The 13,906-nt window shown below is 36.5% G+C and overlaps 1 protein-coding gene across 6 annotated transcripts in view; it reads left to right on the top strand.

Annotated features, from left to right (window-relative positions):
* The window catches only part of Rbp6 (RNA-binding protein 6), a 598,400-nt gene that overhangs the window by 157,498 nt on the left and 426,996 nt on the right, over positions 1-13,906 (top strand). For 2 of the 6 annotated variants that reach the window (XM_035875514.2, XM_085663094.1), the window contains exon 2: positions 11,001-11,032. The exons of the other annotated variants lie outside the window; for them this stretch is intronic. The gene's annotated coding sequence lies outside the window, so the exon portion shown is untranslated. The remainder of the gene's footprint in view (positions 1-11,000; positions 11,033-13,906) is intronic. 6 annotated transcript variants of the gene reach the window in all.

Genomic DNA, 13,906 nt, shown 5'->3' with positions numbered 1-13,906 from the left:
AGAAACAGTGGAGAAAGTTGGCATGATGGTGTCTTGTAGTAGAGCGCTCGTCACCTTTGAAGTTTCCGCTGCAGAGTTTCGGCGTTAATTGATGCGAATCCGCAGTTCGAAAGATCAGTCTGGGTACTTCTCTGGACGACCCTCTTCTTTCCCTTTCGATTCACGAATGAGCATCGAAGACCCTCATCGTTCACCAACGGTTTTAACGAGGCAAGATTACTTCATCCGTTCCAGATCTTTTCTTTGTCCTTCTCTTCCAACCCTGAGCAAAAGCTCTCTCCTCTCACTTCCTTTCTCTCTTTCTCTTCTGAATTCGATTCAACTTTTCGAATTTCCCTAACTAACTTTTACAATATCTTCCATCCTAGTCTTTCATTCCTATCCATAAAATCTGTTCGTATTCCCGATTCCAAACATATCTTACTTCTCGTAAAGTGCTCTCGTTTCGAGAATTTTTACAATTTTCTCAAAGAAAAGAGAATAATTCTCGTCTCGTCTTGTTATTCTATTTCTTTATTTCTATATAAATCTGACGATAGTGGAATGTTTCATGTAAACATTAATCCAGATGTTAGAAGCGACAATAAGGAATATAAGAGGAACAAAGTAAATGAAGAGAATTTGTTTTCCCGTTGGTAAGAACGTTCTGAGGCAAAAACGCTGCTAGAATCTATTACGAAGAAAGAAAGAAGATTTTAGATTTTAAAGGAAGTTAGATTTGGTCAGTTGACTTTTCGGTTTCTATTTTTCTTTGATTGTTTACGCACGTTAGTAAAGAAAGAAAAAATAAATAGAAAACGTGTTCCGTAAAATAAATAGGAATTTTGTATCGTCTAGACACGTGTAAAGTGTAAGGTTTAACGTTTCGACGAAAGTATTCCCACGCGTTTTAAATCGAGTCGACTATACCGTCGCGGACCGAAACGGATATTTGATACAGAAACGATACGTTTCAGTCGTAACATTCTAGACGGGCGTGCCGAATGTCGCGAAGCTTGGTGTAAATTTCGCGGCAGGTAAAGAGAGCGAGGAAGAGAGAGAGAGAGAGAGAGAGAGAAAGAGAGAGTGAGAGAAAGAGAAAGAGAGAAGGAATGAGGACGGAGGGTCGAAACGCGTCCGTAAAGAAACACGAGCATGCAGCGTCGGACTTATTGTGAGGGGAACAATGGTAGGAAACGTGGCCTAGCCCCGCAATCGTATAAATTAAAGGGCCAGGACTCTCTCCTTCTCTCCTATTCTCTCTGAGGACACTTTGGCCCTCTCGAACGACCCTTCCCTCCGCGCATATTAAATGCAGCACGCCTCGTGTCCCCGCCCGTCGTTCGCTAAGGTATTCCTAAATTCCGTCGTCGAGCGCCACTTATCTCTGATTTCGTAGTCCTCCATTGTACCGTGCCGGCCAACCGACGTACCTACCTACATATTCGTTCGCCGAGCACGTAGATAAAATTCACTTTTGGACACGTCCCACCAACGGCTAACGCGACCATTTACCCGTTGGACCGTTTTCATCCTTAGGCCTGTTGTTCCGCTGACTTTTTCTCTCGAATAAATTTGCAAATTCTTTCACACTAAATTATCTCAGTTATCGTTATAGTTTATTTCGAGAAAATATTTTCCTCCTATCTACGCTTCTGCCTTCGGCAAGCACTTCGTCATTGTGAGTTAGTAGCAACAGCAATAGCAGCTTGGATATCTCTCCCTTTGATGTTTACGCGAAGCAAACCGGTACTCTCGAGTCCAAGGTGATAGCTGTGTAAACACGAATATACGCCACGGCTTTCGGCAACTTTTCGCTCTCTAATCGTAATAACGCTTCCGCGGTCGGTCAATAAGTTTTTAACATAGTTCCTAACGCGGCTACGCAAACGACACTGTTGTTACACATCAATGCTTTTCGCCGTATTTTCGGATTCCTCTTTTTGATTACATCAAGCCAGCTCCAAATTTGCTGTTGCATTTACCATGCATATTCTCTCGATTCGTCTTCTCACACTATTTGCACCCTCGTTAACACTTTTTCAACTGTCTTGTTACCTTTCAAACGTTTCTCTCTCTTCCTCTCCATCTCTTTCTCTCTTTCTCTCTCTCTTTCTCTCTCTCTATTTTTCTTTATTTATTATTAACTTATATATTGTACATGTAACTCTCCATTAACTAATGTAAATTATTTTATCTACTGATATTTATATACAAGACTAACTTTCTTCTATGTTAAAAAAAAAGAGACATCGTCAGTTAACGTGTTTTGTATGGATAAAAAGATGTAAATTGCTTATACACAATCAATCTTATCTTTTTTCGTTATTTCACTGTCTCAATCAGCGTTAAATATGAGAAAAGTCGAATTGCAAAAACTATTGAATTGTATTTTGTGACAAACTTGTTAATTATATTGGGTATTTTTAAATGTAGGACAACCTATATGAAGAATGTAAGAGCATTGTTTAATAATTATCTTGTATCCGATTGTATTCAACATCCAGTACTTGATAAAACAATTTTTGTTTTAGTATTTTACGTTGTTCAGTACTAAAAATAAAATTGTAAAAACGTATGAATCGAATATCATTTGTTAACGCACATATGTATATATGTGTTTTATTTACATTTAAATGATAATAAGCTTTCATAGAAACTATGGTAAACTTATATAAAAAAATTTATATGTCACTAGTGTGTCAGTAGAAAAACGAATTTAGTTACGCGCATCGAGGAAGAAAAAAGTTAGTTTTTTTGCTTACTCGCCTTGCTGAAGCTTATTTCCGGAATTTATATAAGTAAGAATGCAATACTTATATATGGGGGATTCACGAAACGTAGACAGTTTTTTATCCAGTTATTTTTTTCCCTCTACAGTACGCTTGTCTTTCCAAGAAATTATATAGGTTAGTGTGTCAGTCCGTTGAGGTTTCTATACTAGGGATACTTTCCGGAACTTTTCACTTCTTTTTTCATTTACTTTATAGATTCTTATTGGATTCTTAAAGACATTAATAGCTTATCGATTATTATATTTTTGTTTATAGTTGAACATTTTTTTTCTATTAAATGTTAAATCAATTATATGTAAATATATTGTTTTTGTACAAAATTTTTCACAGAAATGCTTTTTTACAACCGTTTCGCATAAACGGTTCTTTCCTTAGTGGGATTTCTTCAATATGTGATTATGATTCAATATGTGATGTGTCAGATTAAATTTATTCATCGTATACTTTCTCGGATATATCCTCCAAATTGACGACAGATTCCAGCATCGAGAAGACGCAATCTAGACGTTGTGGTCGTTAACGATTTATATTTGAGTGTCGTCATAATCGTGTAAAGTACAGAACGCGAATCAATTTCTTCACTTAGATGATGGTTGTAAGCTACTACTATAGCTGAATGGAAGACAGAAGTAGAAGAACTATTGCGAGAAGTATGTACACGATGGAGTATTTGTACGAAAAACTTTCCAAGAATCGAATTAAAGTAATCAGATTATTTTATTTTTTCTATTATTTAATTCTATCACTTCGTTTCGCATCGATTTTCTCTCTGACTTATTCTTTTCATTTGATTCGCTCTATACCATCTTTTTTGAAACAATTCGCTCCTCTTCGTTTCTTGATTCTCTTTTAAATTATTAAAAAAGAATGTATGCTCTTATCCAAGTTATATGCTCCTATTGTTCGTTCTTGTAGAACGAATCATTCTTCGTTCTTAGAGTCGGTAACTTGGATGCTGGACTAAAAACACTGCAAAGAAAAAGCCATTATTTTTAAATATGACTCTCTTTCCAAAGATTCGATAACAGTATAAAAATTCGCTTCATTTGCTTTTATACTTCTTTTCTCTTTTCTTCTTCACCGCTCGTACGGTGAATTGCTAGAAAGGACCACTTGTAAACATGCTCGTCGATGGTAGTCTCACTCTGGAATCATTAAAGTCTTTTTCAATGTCATATACATAGAATACAATATACGACAAACGAACTTTCTCTTGAGAGATTTTTGTGGATAACTCGAGGATACGTAGTGCCAGGAGTCACGAAATTCGATATCGTATAGAAATATTTTCCCTATCTTTTCATTGTAAACTGCTTCGTACCGTATTCTCTCGAATATACAGTCCGTAGGAAGAATTTATCAACCATCGCGATAAGTTAATCCAAGTTGGATTATCGTGACTACTGCTACTACTATGAGAGAATTAAAAATCGAGCGATAAGACTCTGAGAGTATTAAGAAGCCATTATCGTGAATTGGATTACCTATTAATGGAGAGACTTGCGGGCAATGCGACGGTTTTGTTGCTTTCACGAAGCCAGAACGACTTCATTTCCCGATCAATGTCCTCTTACGCGGTCGACATTTCGATTCGAGATACTTTCAAATTGAACTCTCGATTCTTACTGACTACGTCGTATCCCTTCTCTCTTAAAAGATTCGAAAGCTATTTGCTTTTATGACTTTATACCTATTATGCCAATAGCGAATAATTTCGAAGTACGAGAATGTTCAATATAATATATTTAGAAAGAAGTTAGCTATTGAGATCGTTCTGTTTCTATTTTAGATATTTGCGGAATCATTCGTCAAGCTGAAGAAATCGAATGTCGATGATGGCAGGTAGCTACATGGGAAAAGCACTTTAGGAACGACGTGCATCAATTATCGTTTAGTGACTAACGTAACGATCCGCCTAAACCGTGAACCACGGTTAGGTAGCTCGCGCTACAGTCAACACGTTAATGCCCGCAAATTCATTGATTAATAGGTGTCGGCGGTATCGATTGTCATAGTCACGCATAATATTCTCATTTCACTTGGTTTGTAACGGGTTCACTCATATACATATTTGGTACGCGAATGATTCGTGTGTACTAATGTGTATGTGCGCGCGTGTATGTGTGCGTGTGTGCGTGTGCGCACGCGCGAGCGCGTGTGTATGTGCATGCGTGTGCGTATGTAGGTACGGGTGTAGCGATCGAGCGTTTTAGCAGCATCGGCAACCATACATCATCTGATTCTGCCCTCCAGCAAATTTTGTTTTTATCTTGCCATTGAGTTTGTCAGAATGGACGGTGGTTCCTATGCAACGTGGAAAAATAAATAGCCCGTTAAAATGAGTAGATGATAATACCCTTATCAGCGGTCTACCACGTGTTTCAATTCGTTAATAAGCTCGAGCTACAGAGTCAATCACGCAATTTCGAACAACAATAGCAATGTCTATAATACAGTATTAACAGTAAGGGCTTATCTTATTTATTAGTTTTTATTTCTAACCGGTACAAGTTTCCTTTCTTTCATCTCGACATTTAATCATTTTTCTCGCTCCTCGTATCTCTATTAACGTGTTACACAGATTTATACCTGGAGCGAATCATTGGTCTATGACGTCATTATAAGAAAGAGTATAAGGAAAACTTTCACTTCGTGCTTTAAACAATTAGTCTTTAAACAATTAGACGCATTCATAGCAACTATTTTTTAAATAGTTCAGAGAAATACAATAATTATACACATGTATGGACGTCGTGTCAAAGACTGGGCGGTTTTACCATAACTACAAAACGAAACTATAACCTTTTAAAATAAAGACGACCACGAGCAGAAAAAGAAAGAAGAGAACATTCGAATCTTTTAAGAGAACAAGGATATAATACAGTCCGTAAAAATCTATAACTCAATTCTATTGCGAAAAATACATTTTTTCGTGATTTAATCTCAATGTCCCGTCGTTTCATAAAGAACTCAATATTTATATATTATCACCAAAACGAGTTTCCTAACTGTATTTTCGTTTTAACTTATAAAAAAAAAAAGCAAAAAAATAAGATAGACCATGATGTACCTTGCAAAAAATATTTTTCTTTAAAGCACAAATACGTAATCCTCAATGGACACATTGCAATTTCAAAAATCATTTTCCCTGGATAAAAGTACAAAAAAAAAAAGTAAAAAGAGAGGAATAAAATCTCGTAGACAAACTCAACGGAATCTAAAAATTCACTGCGACTTCTTCGTAGACCTTCGCTTACATATTCTAGGAGTCGTCCGACTCTTTCTTCTTTTCTACGAAGTACCATGACAGAGGGATAGTCCCATTCCTTGGGGACGGCCTTTACGTAAGTGTGCACTACCGTAATCCAACAGTGGTCCGAAGAGCTGGTGGGAATGTCAAATTTTCTAGCGTTCGCTTCAAATCAGTGTCCACATAAACTGTACTGTTGGAGACGCAAATCTTTCTTGTAGGGCCTCATCCTCGAATACCGATGGAGACTTCATTGCATCGCATGGTATACATTTGTAAAATTCTTTTTTCTCATTTCCTTTTAATCCCTACCATTTGTGCTAGGATCTTTCTCTAACTTTTCCTCTTTTATTCCTTCGTTATTATCAAGAGATATAAATAAGAATTTATTCTTCATCTTCTTCTTCTTTTTCTGCATTCCTTCCTTTTTTACTTTAGTATGTTTTTTAGGACCAAGAGGCGTATTCTACATTAAGACGTATTCTACATCGACGATTAAGACGTCTCGTTTTGCTTAAGAGACACAGCGGTTGGAATACACTTTTCTCGCTCTCGAAATCCCTCCATACTTCTCCTTTTCCTTCTTCTCATCTTATCTCTCTTCTCTCCTCTTTCCATCTTCGCGATTCTTGGTTAGATGGAAATCGCACGAACGACTTGCTGTCAGCAATGTCGACGATAAAGTTTTCCTTTTAGGAATGAACGGGTGATATGAGATTGCACGAAGACGTAAGTGCAGTAAGACGATTATGGAAGGACCTAGAAGTGGTGGTTAAAGAGGAGACGAAGGAAGGAGGAGTAGGTGAAGAACGATATGACGTTTGTCGTCTCGTAGAACGAGATCTTTGCTTTCATCGTCGTGGTCTCTCCTTTTTAGAGAAAACTTCTCAACTCTCGATATTTACGTATGTTTACATGAGGTGATGGATCGGATCTTTCGAATAAAATGTTTAATATCTGTATGATTAATGATAACAAAGTGATTTTAAATGAAAGATCATATTAAACGGTACATATTTAAAAAAAGAAAGTTGTCTTTTTAGAAAGTTTTCAATTAGCAAATAATTAGTAATAATATATTTTATAAATGTGCTTATTATATAATTATTAACTAAAGAAAAAAGGGTATCCATGTTTCCAAGTCGCTTATAAATGTTTTCAAAGCGATGCGCATATATATATATATATATATATATATATATATATATATATATATATATGCGCATAGAAATTTAAAGAGAGAGTGCACTAAAGTGTTGCTGAAAAGATAGTTCAAATTATGTGCGTCATTTTATGTTTTGTCTAAAAGCCAGCATATGTGTAGATGTATAAATATACACTTATATATCCTTATCAGTACTTGTGTGTAAATATATACATACGTATTTCATCGCATCGAAGCATATCATGTGTGCGTACGTCAAATCTACGACCACGCCTATTTACAACAAACACAGGGATAGATACGAGCACACATAGTAGTGTACGTGTTCTATTACATACGAAGCGTTTTAGTATCCGCAATACGACGACGACGTGACCTCGTGCAATAGAAACGCGGAAATTATTTATGTTGAATTTCGTCATCGGTCGCTTTGCAAAATTCAAGCTACAGAATTGAAAATGCAATGGGAGGTTTTCCGAAGGGCATAGAGAGTAGGAGAAACGTGTTACGAGGCAGATTCAACCGATTGGAAACCACGACCGTCCTCTATAATCTCTCAAATTGTTCGCTATGTTATTTTCTGCTTTCGTCCGTCTGCATCGTTTTCGTTTTATTGTTAGACCAGCTCGCGCGTCTTCATCTTACGTTTGCACATTTTTCTTTGGTTTGCTCTTTTCTTTTCTTCTTTTTTTCTTTTCTTTTTTTTTTCTTTTTTATTTTTTCCTCTTTTTCATATTATCTTTCGCCTGAACTTGTTTCTCCTGACAATTGTCAGCGTTTTATAAGATATAAAATTCGAGTAAGGCGCTGCAAGTGGATATTATCATTTAAAAAATTAATAATAATAATCTTAACTATTACCACGAATGTGCTTTAATCTCCTGTGGAAATTTTTATTGGGGACTGAATTATTGTTTGGAATTTATAACGGCGAAAAGTCGTGCGTCCGCTGGTGTTCGCGTACGTGCGTTCGAAACGATGGTATCTGGTGTAGCGCGGCAAGATTTCGACGTACCGTCATGCATGCGTTAAAAGAGATAACACGCTCGGCACGCGATCCCCTAATGCCCTGCGGATTGGACGGAGGGTATCAAAAAGGTGATTTAGACCGCGCTTGTTTTTACGGCTTGATAAGTGTGTCGCTTAATGGCCCGTGGACTTGTCGAGAGTCCCGCTCCATGATTTGTCCTCCAGTCGTTTAGAATTGACACGCTGGTAATCCACTTTAAACTTTACCCGGGAACGAGCTCGCTTTATCTTGTCGTTCATATTTCATTCGATCGCGTTGCTGCTTTAAATATCGTTGGATTTTAATGACAAAAGTAGCAGGCCAGTGCAGAATAATGAAAAGAAAAGAACAGAGAGAGAGAGAGAGAGAGCGAGAGAGAGAGAGAGAGAGAGAAAGAGAGAAGGGTGGGATGGGAACTTCACTTGTGAAAACATTTTGCTTGGATTTTAAGATGAAGTATTTACAAAGAATCGTAGATAGAATGAGATAGAGATAGAGATAGAGAAAGGGAATTCATCGATCGTCTGAGCCTTTTCAGCGATTCTCGTTCTTTCCCTCCGATATTCCCATTGTCTTGACTACTGGGCGGGAGACCTGACTCCATTTACTACGGTAGTTTCGTAGTTTCGCAGTTTCCTAGGTTTCAGTGACTGATACTGGTGCTGTTGCTGCTGCTGGTGTTCGGGAACGGACATTCATTTGTATCGGGAAGAGTCTGTCGGAAAACGACTTCTGCAACTCGAAACGCTGGACCGTGGCCAGGAATTTATCCAGCCGAAGCAACCCTTTCCACATTGTCTTTCTCCCTCTCTCCCCGTTCTTCCGCCTCTCTCTTTCTCTCTCTCTCTCTCTCTCTTTCTCTCATTCTGCAGGTGGACTAACTCCGGTTGCTGTGTAAACGCCATATTTATTGCCTGGTTTCCGAGGTAAATGCGCATGCCGTGGATTATTGGGAAGTAATCTTTCTTTATCAAGGATAATTCGACTTGTAGACGATGATGTTCGCAATCACAGCTTCTACGAATGTAATCTTGGACGAACGTGCGAGAGAAAACATTACGAAATCTTCCAAATTCAGGCAAATGGGTCAAATTATGTAATTGCATGAGAGTTCACCTTGAAACGAAATGCAAACGCGTACGAGAATAATTGCACCAACGCGGAAGCGAAGTCTTTGAAAATTTATCATTATCTGTTTCTGATGCAATTTTGGCCATGACGACTTCTCTAACTTGGTTCATCGAATCGTTATCGCTTCTCACAAATGCTTCTATTTATCCTTGTCTTTATCCCGAATAACTTGGTTGCACCAAATACCGGAACAAGTTGTTTCGCTTGATACATTGAACCATTATAAGCTCGTCGCTTAATAGATCGACCTATTTGCGAGCGATTTTGGAGGTTAAGTGTGGTTACGGTTACATTAGAGATGAGTCTGGCTTTATCAAAGATTCATTCGATACGTGTCCTTACTTCTCGTCTTTAGCTCTCGCCTAGCGAATTGGTACCATCGGACGAAGTGACGTTAACATACCACGGGATTGTCAGGGAAGCACTCACTATGCTGGCAAGCATGCTATGCTGTTACTTGGTACAGATAACCAAGACTCGGTTAAGTTGAAGCTCCGAATATCAAGAATTCTTGTTTGATCTATACCGCTCGCTACACGGAAACTCTCTCTCTCTCTCTCTCTCTCTCTCTCTCTCTCTCTCTCTCTCTCTCTCTCTCTCTCTCTCTTTCTCTCTCCCTCTCCATCTATTTCTTTTGCTTCTTTTTATTCGTATAAGAACTTATAGAATTTTTCAATCGGTTTTCATTATTGTTTTATAATTGTGAATGTGTAAATAATATAAAAAGCTATGACGAAAGCTATGCCGAAAGATTCATAGGATATTTTGTAGTGTTCATTTCGTTTCATTAATATCATGAAGAAACGTAATCGTTATGATCCTCTTTTGCATAGTTTTTTGAGAGGAAAACATGTGTGAAAGAGCGATAAAAAAACAGCGCTTCTCTTTTTTCTCTTCCTCTTTCTCTTTCTCTTTCTCTTTCTCTATTCGGAGTCGTGGAACGAGACCAGATCAATTTGCGATTTCGGCTTCGTGTTTCGCGCGCGAAGGAACTCGGTCGAAGTCTCCCGACGATCTAGATGGTAAATAATGACCGGAAGTTCCCAGCGGCGGAAGATGCCTCGGCGGGTCTGCACTTTGTCAGAGACGAATGATGCGCCGCTATTCGCTGAGATCCGATCGGTTCTTGATTTACGATAGATCTTCAGATAACAATCTTTATTTTAAATCTTTCTCTCTTCCTGTTTTTTCCTTCGATACAATGGCAAATTACTTTAGCACCGTGCTGATTTTTTCCTTCTACGTTCTAATCGAGTTAAGTTAACAAATGTATACTTAGTTATATTAATATATGTGTAATTGAAAATGTACAAGTGATAGCAAATATTTATTGAAGATGTAGAAAAAGGCGAAGAGAAAAGGAAAAAATTATTTATTCATATAAATTTGAAAAATATTCATTGTAAAAACAAAAGTCAAAGCTGGGACATATTGCGGGCAATGTTTGTTCTGAATATATACAAAAATTGGACATAATACAATATATACACACATGCGCTCGCACATATACATAAAAACATACACTATGTATAATTATATATGTTAGCTTATTATTAAATATATGTGGCTTTTAATTTTTTTAATTTTCAATACAAACTGCTTCGTAAATTACACTTAATTATTACCATAAGAATATAATTAAATTCATTTTGTTTTTCTTCTATATTACAGGTAAGAGAGGCAGCAGACGAGGAGATTCCTCGGTGAGTCCGACGAAAGAAACATGTTTTAGTAGTGACTCGTAGGAAAAAACTGGCGATCGGTTCTGAAAAGATGAAAAAGAGAACAGGAAAAATGGTCCTAGTAATCAAGCAGCGAAGCGAGGATCGTATGACGTGAGGGCGGCTTAACGATTTTGTATCTCGGTCGGGTGTTCCTTCGCACAAAAAGATGCCTCAGGGGAAATCCATCCTATAGCAGCGCACGAACTGCTGCTGCATATGTACATGAAAAAGACGCACACTCGATATGCTTTCCAGTTTTCTCTATCGTCGCGTAGATGGCGGTAGCGTACACTTTCTGCATTTAAAACTGCATACTTTTTCGAATATTCGCGCCACTTACGAATGTCATGAATGTTAATCTTTTTTTTTCTTCTTATTCCTTTTCTTTGTCTATACATCGTTCATTTCAATCAAGATAATTTTATCTCGTTGACTTGTTGAATTTTTCACAATTCCGTTACTCCTATATCCTTTGCTTTTTCATTTTTCTTGTATTCTCTCCAATTAATAAAAAATTGCTACTTGCATCTCTGATGAAAGAGTTTGAGAGAGAGAGGTTGAAAGAGAAAGAGAGAAACATTTGGAAAAGGACGAAGATATCGAAATTGCAAAGTAAATAAATTAAAAAAAAATAATATCTCTTTTTTTCTTCCTTTCTTCCGTTTTATACTTTCGAGCGATCCATTGCAATAAAAGTTCGCGATTGCTAAATCGCATGCATTTTATTTTTCTCTTTAAAATTTAAACGAGACCATTCCCGATATTCTTTGCTTAGTTCGAAGCCACGCTATAATTGGATTTCGGTGTTTTGTATATTTTTGATGGCTGACACCGGTATGAAAGAGCATGAGTACCCCTTTCCATACTTCATCTCTCCGAGCTCATCAGAGTCCTCTCTTCGATCTTGCATAAGTATATGTATGTATGTATGTCGATACGTATAATGTCTGCGCTTTATCGCACGAATCTAGTAATTAACATGGTACGATAATTAATTCGATTGAATTTTGTTTCATTTGTCGTCATTTCACTGTTCGTTCCCGTGGGTATAGATAATCGAATCGCTTCATTTCGTCGATAGAGAAACGGGACTATCACGTATTTACATATCACCATGATTCCAATTCTCGAGCAATTTTCTCAAAAGAATCGTGTAATTCTGACGTAACCTGTCAGCTCTACGTCGACTTTATCATTTGCGATCCTTTTCATACTCGAAGCACAATTTCCTTCAGGATCAATCTTTAGCAGTTTGGCGATTAAATTAACTTTATATCCTTGGTAGATGCGCCAAAACTCTTTAACGACTTTTTCAATTGCGCCACAGATAAGCTATTGTAATCCTTATTCATCTTTGCAATTTATAGCTGCATTGAATATTTAAAACTTCTCTACACTTTACGAATATTCAATATTACAATATCATTTAAAGAATATTGTTTATTTATTGTCCCTTCTCTTTTTGATTCCTTCAATTTAAAATTTTATAAAAAATGAAAGTGACTAGGGGGATAATCGTGTGTATCGTTAAGTAATATGATTGAGAATAATTATATAGATATACATGTATTTAAATAAAGATAATTCGCACACAATATAACGATAATCAATTAAACTGTTATAGTCCGTTGAACAAAATGAAATGTGATAGGGACGTGATCGAGTCATGAGTATATTCATAACTTTTAGATATTGTTAACACTTTTTGGCTGAGAAGATAAAGCAAGCCTTAATAATGTTCTATGTAAATTTGCTCCTGAATTCGACGATTGAGTATCGTTCACCAGCCAATAGTTAGGGTTCCATGCACTTAGCATGCAATTGTATTTTTTATACCTTCTGACTCTTCTCGTTGAATGGACTGTAGCTACACTACTAACTTTGACTATTCTGACAATTCTGGTTACTCTGATAATTAAAAAACAAAGATGATTTGCCCAACAATTTACGTTGTTATTATACCATATTACGTTATTATACCATGTCTCATCGTTTATATCTCGCATGGATTAGTTTATTTTTCTTTTTTGTGTTTCTTTCGAAAGACAAAGATATTTTATATTTCAAAGATATTTTATATTTTATATTCCAAAGATATTTTATATTTTATATTCCAAATATTCCAAACAGTTCATTTAATTTTTTTCTTCTTTATCAGTTGATACAAACGTTTGAGTGTTTTTTCTTTAATTTATTTGATCAATTTAAACCACGTACATTTTTCAAAACACATTGTTCAAACTGTCACATAGTATTCGGTGATAATAATCATTGTAGGCTTTATTTGCACGTGAAATCTGTACGTGAAGAATATATGGGGAATTTTGTACCAACCTCACTACTGGTATGACGAGGATGTAGCTTTTATAATGAATCGGTATGATTATTAGCGGGTAATAAATCACATCGATGTATTGGATTTGTCCTATCTTTTCGGCCGCACATGAGAGATATCGGACGATCGACCAATTGATAACGATGTAGAAATATTTTTAATCGATATCACGTTCAATTATCTCTCTACTCTCTTTCTATTTGCATATATTTATATATATATATATATATATATATATATATATATATATATATACATATATATTACAATCACGCGATTTATGGTGAACGAAATAACATAATTTATTAACAAATATTACTGCGATAGGCTAGATCGCTTTTGTCTCATATAATATTATCGCAGACGCATATAGTTACACATATACCTGTATCTACCAGTTCTCGTATTATTCACATATTGAGCCTTCGTGTGAGAGTAAGTACGCCGTATCGGGCATTAGCGACATTTCCATATGGAATTGCAAACAGAATAGATAGCTTGATTTTGCGGCTATTACT

Source organism: Vespa mandarinia, chromosome 1, assembly GCF_050613455.1.
Source record: "Vespa mandarinia isolate Hongniang chromosome 1, ASM5061345v1, whole genome shotgun sequence".
In the NCBI taxonomy this organism is placed as follows: Eukaryota; Metazoa; Arthropoda; class Insecta; order Hymenoptera; family Vespidae; genus Vespa; species Vespa mandarinia.
This window is presented reverse-complemented; position numbering and strand designations above follow the sequence as displayed.